The sequence below is a fragment of the Triturus cristatus genome, chromosome 11 (genome assembly GCF_964204655.1).
Source record: "Triturus cristatus chromosome 11, aTriCri1.1, whole genome shotgun sequence".
In the NCBI taxonomy this organism is placed as follows: Eukaryota; Metazoa; Chordata; class Amphibia; order Caudata; family Salamandridae; genus Triturus; species Triturus cristatus.
Window position 1 is genome coordinate 272,634,931 of NC_140594.1, and position 12,073 is coordinate 272,647,003.

Here is a 12,073-nt window from a genome sequence, read left to right on the forward strand (position 1 = left end):
GCAGGAGTGTGTTTAGCCGCTGCCAATGTTATAGTCCTCCTCATAGGTCTGTCTGGCATCATATCTACCAGTGAAAGTAAAGAAACTAATTTAGAAAGCAGTATCCTAGTCTCTCAGTACTAAAATGAAGATAATGACTCATTGCCTGCTAGGTGATGCAACACTGAGACCAGTACCTCTTCCGCATGGAATTATGTGAAAAGAGAGAAGGTTGCCCAGATTCTGGATTGCGTTAAATAAAATGTGGGTTTTCCTGAAATAAATATTGACAGAACATCATTCTGAGGCTTTTTCCACCTTGTGACAAGGCTTCCAGTTTGGCCTTACCTTTCCATGAAAAATGTAAGAACCTGATGGTAAGAGAGTGACTAGATCATGAACATCTGAATAGTCCACGGTTTCTGCAAAAAATGTATGTTAGATTCCATTCTAGCTACTCTCGTTGGGTGAACTTCAGAGAATCCAGTTTACTGCTCAGTTACAGATGCATTCAACAAGAAAATAGAGAATGCTTTCAAGAAGTCTTATGCTTCAAGCAGTCTAACCTCAAGAGCTAGTACCCACATAGCATATTATGAGCGATATCAAAGTCGTGGCCACAGCTATGCAAGAGAATGAAGGCGCTCACAGCTATTAGGACATTAAAATGCCGAGTGCTCCATAAAAGACAATGGAGGGCTCTAGACTTCTAATAACTGGTAGAAGCCCGGGGCATCAACATTCCAGCGTGTGCCTTTGTTCACAGCTGTTGCTGTGAGCAAATACCTCACGGAGCACAAGGGGATTTCAACCTCCTTGGGCTCCATGAGGCCATTGTTTTCCAAATTAAAACATTCTACCCTCTATGGGTGGAATGTTCTAATAGCCTTATATTCCTCCGTAGCGGGCTATACCGGCCATTAAAGGCCCGCTATTTTGTTAAACACTGGAGCGGGCCTTTAGTGCCCAGTATTACCTGCTACGGTGGGCTATAAGGCTATATTGGTTCAGATAGAGCAGAAAACAGGTTTCCTTTCAGCAGTCATTAGCAACTCCATTAGAACTCTATCCCTGTCCTCAGGAGCTTCTGTGTGAGTCGGTCAGCAGTCGTCGATGAGGGAATGGAATTAAGATACTGGATAAAAAATAATTTCTTAAGAGTCAATTTGTAGTAAAGAAATTCTTTGAACAGTAGAATGGGGTGGTTACTAAGGTGTTTGTAGTTGGGAAGCATACACTTCCCTACAAGGGCTAAGGTTAGTTACAATTGGGATTACAGCGGAAAGGATTCCAAATCCTCAAGATCTCACAGAAGAAAATTATTTCAAACTAAGAACACATACAAAATTATGAGCCATCTACCCAGTCATCAGAAAAGAAGCAAAGGTCTTGCCAAGTTAACATCTGGGGAAGTTGGTTATCTAGTGGGAGGTCTTATCTGGGAGGTCTTATCTGAGAGCACACACCAGTGTGGGAGCAGGACATTTCAGATCAGTGCATTCTGAATATTGTTTGTCAAGAATATGCAATACATTTTCTATCTGTTCCTCCAAGTTTGGGTACTATTTATACTCCCATCTCAAGAAACAAACAGGGTGCCTCATCACTTAGAGAGCCATTTTAGCTTTATGAAGAAAGAAGGGAATTATCCCAGCATCTGTGAAAGAACAAGGAGGAGTGCTATATCTGGTCCCATCTTGGTGAAAAAAGCTTCTGGTTATTAGACTGTAGTTCTTGATTGGAAAAAGATCATCTCTTGGGTCTAAACCATTCACTTTAATTTCTATTGTTTACTAAAGATTATTTCTTTGGCACTTCCAGAAAATGTATTGCTAACAATAAATCATCTCCGTGTGACTTTTGTTAGTTTATGGCAGTTTTATATTGGTCTACTTTATGTATTAAGTGAAAATTTCCATCTCCACATTCAAGTTCTTTAAGAGCATCAGAGGTATCTCGATTTGCACTACCGAATCATCACTTCCTGTTTATAATTCTACAATTTAGTCTCAGGTCATCACCCAGAGTTTTCACCAAGGTGAGGGCTCCCTTAGTGAGCCTGATGCACAGGGAAAGAGTCATGTTGCACACATAGCTGAGCACTGATTTATCCATTCCACTTCAAAGTCTCAGAACATTCGAGACATCAACTTAGTTCCGGAAACTCAGCAGAAGTTTGGAGTTTTCAAAAACTGGGAGAAATCTCCTCTAGAACCTTCTCAGGATATAGATTCATAGGTGCCCTGTTTTACCTAAAACCTGGGAGATGTTTCTTTCAGGGAACAGGATTCAGAAAATCAAGATTCACATTCTGTTCTTGATGAAGCAGTCCTCACCAACTGTAAGAATGTGGCTCCAGATCTAGAGGGATATGGCAGCCGAGGTGCTTGTGGTTCCCTGGTTGAGATTTCATCTAGGATCTGAAAAGACTCCTGGTGGCCATCGGAACTTGGACCCACCCCCATGCCAATAGACCATGCCCGCAACCTAGGTATCATCCTAGCCAGAAACTCTCATTGAAAAGTTAGGTCTACTCCATCTCCTCAGCATGCTTCTACATGCTCCGCATGCTCTGCAAAATCTTCAAGTGGCTCCCCATCACCACCAGGAAGACGGTAAGACATGTCCTCATCAAGGGCGTCTGGACTACAGCTACGCACACTATACAGGCACCACCACCAAACTCATGCAAAGAATCCAGACAATCCAGAATGCAGCTGCTAGACTGATCTTCACCCTGCCCAAGAGAACCCACATCACCCAGAACGTGAAAGACCTCCATTGGCTCCCGTTCCAGAAGAGATGCCATTTCAAGCTCCTGATTCATGCCTACAAAGCCCTTCACAACCTAGGACCCACCTACTTGAACCACCGCCTGCACTTCCACCATCCCCTCAGGAACCTCTGCTCTGCAAACCTCACCCTTGCACAGATCCCTCGTATACTCCGCTGCCACGCCGGAGGATGCTCCTTCTCCTTTCTCGCTGCCAAAGTTTGGAACACCCTCCCCTTCCACCTTCGCACATCGCCCTCGCTGATCGACTTCAGGAAGTAGCTAAAGACCTGGCTGTTTGAATGAGACCTACAGCAAGCGCCTGGATTCCCTCTCGGGTGACAAGCTGTGCTCTACAAATAATGATTGATTGATTGATCATTGATGAATTACATTCTATTGAAATTAAATTCAGTTTCTTGCAGCTTCAAGCAGAGGATTCTGTTTTTCTCTGGCCTAAGGGAACAACCAAGCTGTTGGATGAATCCTTCTCAAATGAGAAGGGGCGTTCCTCTTTCTCCTACAGAATGGACATTTAATGACTATGGAATGGATGCCAGTGATTGGGGCTAGGGAGCTCCCATGGATGAATAGTCTATCATGGCAATGGTCTCTTTCGGAGAAAAATATATTCCTTCAACTGGAAAGAGTTGGAGAACGTTTGATTAGCATTAATGGGGTTTTTCTCTTTTCTGATGGGCAAATACATAGTGATCAGAACAGACACTATGTCTACCATTCCCATACATCCAGCTCAATGGGAGCTCATTCTCTGTCTTTGAACAAGATTGTTAGAGACATTTTTGTGAAGCTGACCTCTTCTTCTGCAAGTCACATTCCGGGAGTTCAGAATGTGTTAGCAGATAGCCTAAGCAGAAAATTTCCTCCTTACCAAGAATTGTGTCTCAGTCATCAGATTTTTATTACTCTCTGCCAGGAGTGACACACTCCAGTCATAGATCTGTTTGCCAGTCAAAAGAATTATTTTCTCAGAGGGTTTGTTCAAGCATGAGGGATGAGAATTCTTGCAGGTTAGATGCTCTTTCATTTTCTTGGCCCCCAGAGTCTTTTGTTTGTCTTACACCCACTTCCTCTTATCTTGAAGGTCCTGTTGATGATTAGAAGGAGAACGCTTCACTAAACTTAATAGCTCCTTCGAGGACCTACTCCTCTTTGCATCCTCTGCTAGGTAAAATGAAGATTTGTCCACACTGGGTATTTCCAATGTATCCATCCCCTCTGAAATTTCTAGGGCTATTCCACACGTGTACGTCACAACGGCCTGGAGATAGAACTGACAGGATTGCTGAGGAAAGGGTTTTCCAGAGAGCTAGCTACAGCGGAACAAGCTTCCACAAGAAAGCTTAATCTAACCATTGGGATTTGTTTAAAGCCTGCTGTGCTTTTAAGGATGTAGTTTCTTTGAGGATTGATAGTGTTAATATGTTTTTAGTAGAGAGAATATCATTACATTGTGTTTGTTTCAACTATTCATGTATAAATGGTTCCATGGACTAACACAGAGTCTTTTTTCTTGCAGTATGTTAAGAGAAAGTATTTGGGGTATGCCCTACCACCTAAGTATGCCCTGGAGCTGCTGACCATCTACGCGTGGTAGAAGGGCAGTGCAGCTGATTACTTCTGCACCGAAGAAGGCTTCTGCACCGTCCTGGAGCTGCTAACAAAAACCAGGAACTCTGCATCTACTGGACCACAAACTATGACTTTAAGAACCCAGTTGTGGGTAAATTTGTGAGGAAGCAGCTGAAGAAGCCGAGGTGAATCAACCGTTCACATATGCAAATATGTATTTCATTACTTCTCACTTCTTATATGTGAATACATCTGTTGATTGGCTAAATCACTCCTTATATGTGTGCCGGTCCTATCAGTGTAACCTTTCTCTTTTCTCTTTTTGTACACCCTCATTCACCCATTTTTTCCTTTTATCACCTTTAGTTCCACATTACCCATGCTTTTCCCTCCCTTATTTCCCATCTTTACCCTATTTATCCACTTTTCTCATGTTTTTCAATCTTTCTTCCCTTGTTTCTTACCATTTATCTCTATTTTTGCTTATCGGTTTTTCTCTTTCTTTCCATCTCAATTGTTGTTGATCCCAAGCAAGGGACCGCGTTTCCTGGCAAAGAACTATTGAAGAATAACTCAAGCTTTCAATTGAGATGTGTTCATCACTGTGTAAACTTCCATTGCTTGCATGGCTTTGTCAATTTTGTTTACTATTGTCTGTGCCTGTGTGTTTCTTCAAGTCTACCACTGCCTTTTTCTTAGTTCCAGCTTCTTTATATTCCTCTCTGTCTGAGAAGGAGCTGAGGATATCCCTTTCTCCAACAATTAATGGTTTCCTTTGCTGTTCCTTTTCAGACCTGTAATTCTGGACCCAGCAGACCCGACTGGAATCGTGGGCCATGAGGACTCCTGGTGCCTTGTGGCTCAAGCGGCAGAAGCCTGTCTGCAGGAAAGCTGCTGCCAGAACTGTGAAGGGCGGGTCGAGGGATGGGCTGTTAAGGTAAGTTTCCTTCGCCCAACTTTCAACTCAAAAAGGACAACTATCTGTGTTGTGTCAGCTCATACATATTCCATGCAGCTATTAGCCCCTTCACCCACCTATTATCAACCTTCTTCCCCACACAGCCAACGTTGTTTCATACCACCCCACGCATATAGATTTATTCTCCCACCTCATGTCACCTTCAGGTTTGAATACTATCCAATATGTTCATCTTTATGTGCCTTTGTCTGCTCCACACTAATCCAAAATATTAATACAGACCTGTGCAGCCTTCAGCATAGTTTCCACTCAGCTGGCATTCTTACCCACTCCCAGATGCAGTCAGGATTTCTCACCCACTTACCCACACACTTACACTTGTACACCTTTATTCTTAAGAAATTCTAAGGAGTCAATTCCCACATAAGAATGAGACAGTGGTTTCCTGTGGAAGCCTGAATATCTTTTAACATAATCTGGATACAGGCATATGCCCCATTATCCTGTAGGAAAAGATATCCCCCCCGCACACTTCCTGATTTCAGTACCTGCAAATCTGAAGCATACACAAGAAAAAAATCAGTGAGCAATGGGTAATATACTGCCTTTCAAACACTCAACTTTATTACTGGTACCACAAAATTCATGCGGTTTGTGGTAAAACTGAAAATACACAGATAACATACCTTTTCTGAATCCACCCTCTGAGCATTTCCCTCTCTTCTCTCCCTGTAACTGGGGGCCATTGTTTCAATAACTGTATAGTACTCTCTTCATTCTGACTTCTTTAGGAAACACAGTTAGCAGGTTAAACCCACACACCACCAAAGAAAAACAGGGTCAGAAAGAACAATCTGGAAGAAACAGCACTACACAGAAAAGAGGCAGGGGGCTCCAGCAAACACCCTGGGGGGAGAGAGGCAGAAAATACTAAGCAGGTACAAATCAAGCTTTACAAAGATGAGGGAATCGGCCCAGCTGACAAACAATCCCCACACTAAACAATAAGAATGAGGAGGAAAGGGAGGACTGCAGGGTGGACAGGATGGTGGAGCCTGCACCACAAACATACCTATATCAGAGTTTACAGAGGAAAACCACCTCTTCCTCCAATGAATAAAACCTAAAGGGGCTGGGCAGCACAGGCTATTAGAGGCCAAAACAGAACTGACCCAGTGCTGTCCCTTACATACAAGGAGTTCAGGGGATAGCCTACCAATAACACAGAAAGAGAGTTGGGGAATTCATGGTCTGGTAAGCATCGAAGTCAAGGATATTAATCCCAACCCCAGTTAGGAGGTGGGGAAAGGCAAGTCAGAAACTGAACCAGTACCACTCAAACACCTTGAGGCAACACACAATCAGCCATGAAATAAGTCACATATTCCACATGCACAGCAGGAAGCACAGGAGGTAGCCCAACATCAGTCAGAACCCAAGAAAAAAGGATGGGGACACTCAGCTCAGCACGGTACCAGAAAAGGACAGTGAAAACACTGGAAAACATAATAGACAGTGCTGAACAAATCCAGCAAGGAGACAGAGGCACACATCCTGAACAAGAAGTACAAGATCGTGTCATGTAGTTGCTTTATACCTTATACAGGATCTGCACGTTTTGGATAACATAAACTGTGGGTTTGGTGGCAAACTGATTCTGTGCACCCCCACTGGATATGTTAGCCTGTCTGTATCAGCTAGCTCACAGTGCCACTAGAATCTCCTCTTATCATGGAGAGAATAGTCCTTGGCAACTACAGAACATGACAACCCTGATCCCCCAGGATCGTGGAAACAATATACTACTTTTTGCTCAGTCACTCATGCGCACTTAGTTTTTCACAGAGATACACAAAATAACCATACTGGGCGTTTGTCAATAAAGGTTTATTGAACAGTTGTTATTCTAGTGTAGAATAGATGAGCTGCAGCAACCATTGGACAGTAGCAGAGATATATGATTAGCAATACTACAAAAGTAAAGGAATGGTAGTTCTACCATCTTGCAGAAATCATGACTATATACATGTACATAAAACACTTGATAAAAAGTGCGTACTCCTACGATGCCTCCCTAACTAGATGTACCTAGCATCTTTGTAGGTATTATGCCACTAATCCCTCTAGGTTCTAGTCAACTCCATTACCTGAGAATGAGAGAATATGAGACCCCGTCCTGGTCTCGAGTTGGACACCCGGCGAGGTATGTTAGACCACAGCTAGCTGGAGTGTCTGCATGCAGGAACCTCAGCGTCTCTTGTCAGTGTGTCAGCCAGGAAGTCACGATCTCCTCTGTCTTTCTAAGCAAGTCATGATGTATATATACCCAGGGGTCCTACCTTGCTGTGTTACTGTGTCGGCCTAAAGGATGACGTCGGGCCTGAACTTTATACAGAGATATTATACAGGAGATGTCAGTCCTGCTGTTAGTCCTGCTGTGCTTCCAAGAAGCCTCATGCATAATGCATGAGAATCGAACTAGGGAAAAACCCGCAATCTGAATGCAGTGTCGTATCTAGATAAAAGGTCAGTCCCTATGAACTGTTATGTATGTAAAGTAGGGAAGGATATAGGTGAAAGGTTGCAGGGTTACCTGCACCTATATAGGGTACCTATATGGAATATAACATCCACTCCTCTTCCAACTGGACAACATATGTAACCTATTATTGTACTACCATCCTAACTAGATATTGGTACGCACAGAGTTTAAAAACATTTATTTCGCTAAAATGTTTAAAACGTCTAAATAAATTCTAAAAATATTTAAAACTTGCAAGCCACAGCTCTAAAGTGCCTGCAGTTATAGTCCAAACCACTATAAGCATTTGAAAGCCATGTATGCCCAATAATAAAAGGAATATCAATATTGTTTTTGAGTTCCAAATCGAGTTTGTTTAAAAAGGGCAAATTTTTCTTCCAGCACACGACGAGCCAAATTAGTCAAATGTTTATGTGTCCTGGCTGGTAGATGCCACATTTTTGTTGCCTGCTTCCGCTGCGGACGGCCCCAGTAGCACCTCACAAAGCACGTTGATTGAGCACAGAGGATGTTCCACGCTGTCCACAGCCGGTGATGGGGCAGCCTGTGCGCCGTCCAAAGCCTGGGTGTCAGTGGAGGAGCCAGTGTCCATACCAACAGGTGCAGTTACTACCTGCGGTGGCTCAAGGAATGCTGCCATCAACATTGGTATACGCTGAGAACATTGCAGAACATGGGCCATTATCGGGTCCAGTAGAGCAACGTCTGGCTGCGCACATGATGGGAGTGTCAAACAAAGTTCTAACACGCATTCTTCTCCACCAAACAGGCATCGGGGAACAGGTAAGATGCAGTCCAGTCAGACTGGTCGAAACAACAAGGACCAAGATGCACTTAGTTCCCTTAGGCGAGGTGTGCCTAGATGTTGCACCATGCGGTCACAGTATTTACGCTCCATGAGTGCTTTTTCCATCTCCTTAGGGCTGATGCAGTGTGACTAAAACACACCCTTTACAAACGTCACCCAACCCAGGAAAACTCACACACCACTTATTCATCGGTGGGACCCATAACACCGAAAACACATATTCTCTCAGTTTTCTGGATAAGTGACCAGCTGGCGAGCTGCAAGCCAACACAAGGTACCTTATTATTATTGTTTTCTAAATAATACCGATCTACATTTATATACATTTAACTCTATAGTATTCCGGTTTTAAAACATCAAGGTACTCCGTTATCTTTGGGTCGATGGACCAACTAGTAGGAATCAGTTGAAAGCGATTAAGTTCAGCTCAATCACAATTAAACCTTTAACCTTTAGAGATCATAACTTTAAATTTTTAATAACCACAGACTCAGTTTGAGTTAGCATGAAATTTTATTGAGATTCTTTGAATAAGTAAAATTTATTAGACAATTTATAATGATTAATTTCATAAGCGTTTCAAGTAAAGATTTAAAGAAACAGAAACATGCTCATTACCCTTGGCCTTAGGGCGATGACGAGGATGGTTCACCACAGCATAAACCGTAGATCATAGGATAGGTTCCCAAACTGACTGACTGTCCCTCTAACCTCCTCGGACGTATTCCCTCCCAGAATTGAATCTCGCAACGGTCTTGTTCCTTTCTCCCATCAAAGTTCGAAGTTCAGAATCTGTCAAAGTCTTTTCAGCATCAGGGAAATAAATCATCTCAACAGACAGCGTGTCGTGTTGAATAGAAAATAAGCAAGTGCCACAACGTCATCATAAGCAGTAATTTGTATACCCTTTCACTAACTTGCCACACCCAGGATTGAAACTTTTTAGGGGCTGTGATTAATTTCCATTGGTCCATTGAAGGGGTGGTGATGATCACCTCATTGTCCTCCTTGCCTAAACTGATTCCATAAATTACATATTCATGCATCCTTGTAACTTGTCATGCTCCACCATTTGTAACATTGTTATTATTAATAAATGCTGCAGTCCAAATTCTTCCATCCGTTCCCATGCTCTTGTATAAAAAAATCTTGACATCCACTCTTGTCCTAGGCCAGTGCGACCTTGACATCTCTGACTCCAGGCATAGGCTACACTCGTGACTATAACTTCCATTCTGCTCATGCGCAGGGGCCATCTTAATCACACGTGATTATATCTCTCAGCAGCGGCCATTTTCTCAGCGAGGCGAAGCAGGCCAGAACGGAACTAATGTGAAAACAACATAGCAGAAATTAGACATAGAAAATAAGCTCTTCTGTTTACCACCCACCGTTCAAATAACCCGTGTTAGGTGTTACCTAGCATAAGCGACATTTAAAGCCATTTTACTTACCATTTGCATCCTTTGCCATAATATTTAACTACACAAGAAATACATAAAATTCTATTTCTATTTTCTACATGAAGCACAAAACTATGTTAATTTAAGTTCACACCTGTAAGTAAATTACATTTTGCATATGCCAGTTAGTTTTTCCTGAGTGTAGTGTCTAAATAAAGGTGCACTGATTGATTAGTACATTTCATTCAAACAATTAGTAAATTAAGGTTATGAGGTCATTAACTTCGAAGGGGGTACAACATTTTTTGTGTTTTCCCCTGCTCCATCAGGGCCTGGGGCATCCATTGCATAGCAGGTAGAAAACAATCAGGATTCCTGCTATTAGAAACAGGATTATTCTTAAGCCCTCCAAAGATGCTTCCAAATACGGAGTGTATGAAGTTTGGTATAACTCCAAGTACTGTCTGAAAGGTGCTTATAAGTCCAGAACCTATGGTCTTAAATAGGTGAACAATGCAATTCGTATTAGACATACTAAAGATACGATTGACCATTTCTGCGAAGTGGTAAGGGCAGTTACTATGAATAAGCGCCTGTATCTCTGCTGAAGACCTTGCGATCTGGAGATCAAAAGCCTCTTGAGCGGAGGTTAAGGGCACATACTTCTGTAGAAGCATGGCTTTCATTCTACTTACAGTGTCAAACCGTATTTAAGAAACATTCAGTGAAGGCCATAGTGGCGCCTTCCTGACTGTATGTGTCAGTGGAAACAATACTTGCATACAACAAGTAACCCTGGAGCTCACAGTTACTAGATATGGGTAATGCCAGGGAGCATTGCACAGCAGCCTTGACTGTTAAGCATCAAGTAACTCCCATTTGAAAGTAGCCTAAATGCTGGAGTAATCACTGCAGCTGGGGCACCCCTCAGATGACAGGACAAGTTTGCTATAGAACCATTACAAGCTGCGTGCAGCATTATATCCTGACATATGAGTGATCCCCTTAAAGCGTTCTCACAGCTTGCACCGCTAAGAAACACTTCTCGATCCCCACTCTGGCATCAAAATCTGTATGGTAATTCCCAAGATTCCTTAATGTATTCCTTACCCATATTTTTTCATATCTGCCTGCCTGCATTTGTTCAAGGCAATACTGAAACTGAAAAGTAGTGACCGGTAGAGCTATGTGGCCATGGATTAGCCATTCCATGGACAGTGATTCTGCCACTGTAAATGGTAATCTATCCAGTTTTTCAATATGCAGCATTGTATATTTTGATCCCCTTTGTGCCATTTCTATCTGTTTATCTGTTAGATTGTATTCAGAAAACAGACGTGCTGTTGATGAAACACCAAGGCACAAAGCATGCACGCAAAGATTGCAGCGTCCAGTTTAACAACATAATAGAACATAACTGAGATTGCCCGTGTTGTAATATGGCTAAATCCTGTTCTATTATGTCTAGCACAGAAGATACAATGTTGCCTAAGGAATATATCCTGTAGGTCAATGTAGTTAACCTATTTTCTACCACTGCTAGAGATTTTTCTAGATTAATACGGTCAATCTCCCACAGTCTCTCTGCGGCCTCTTGTTGGGATATTTTCCATATTTCATTGTAGGCAGCATAAATGCCAGCATATAGTAAACGTTTCTGATGTGGCTTCCTGGGACCTAGTAAAAAATCCCTAAGATCCATATCTTGTGTGAGTAAGGATAAGTGTTGTTTCACCTGTGTGAGTTTTGAGGTTTTTATCCAATCGAAGCACAACTGCCCAACACTGTATGATGTCACTACCCCTGGATGTTGTTTCTGTACATATCGTGGATCTGGCCTATGGATACTAAACCCTTCGGTTTTACCAATGAATCACGTCTGACAACTAATTGTGTCTGTGGGACAAATCAACCACTTCCTCCGATCGGAGTCTGATCTGTTGTATTGTAATATGTTATCTACTGTAATTTCTTCCTGTGATGTTTTGTTACCATCGGTGTGATGGAGTTGGTATCCGAGGTGTGTTCATGTCTTTGTTCTTGGCTAGTCCAAGGC

General features: G+C 42.5%; 1 pseudogene; it reads left to right on the top strand.

Moving 5' to 3' along the window:
* LOC146784005 (2'-5'-oligoadenylate synthase 1-like) overlaps nucleotides 1-12,073 on the top strand; it is a 48,440-nt pseudogene that overhangs the window by 7,974 nt on the left and 28,393 nt on the right.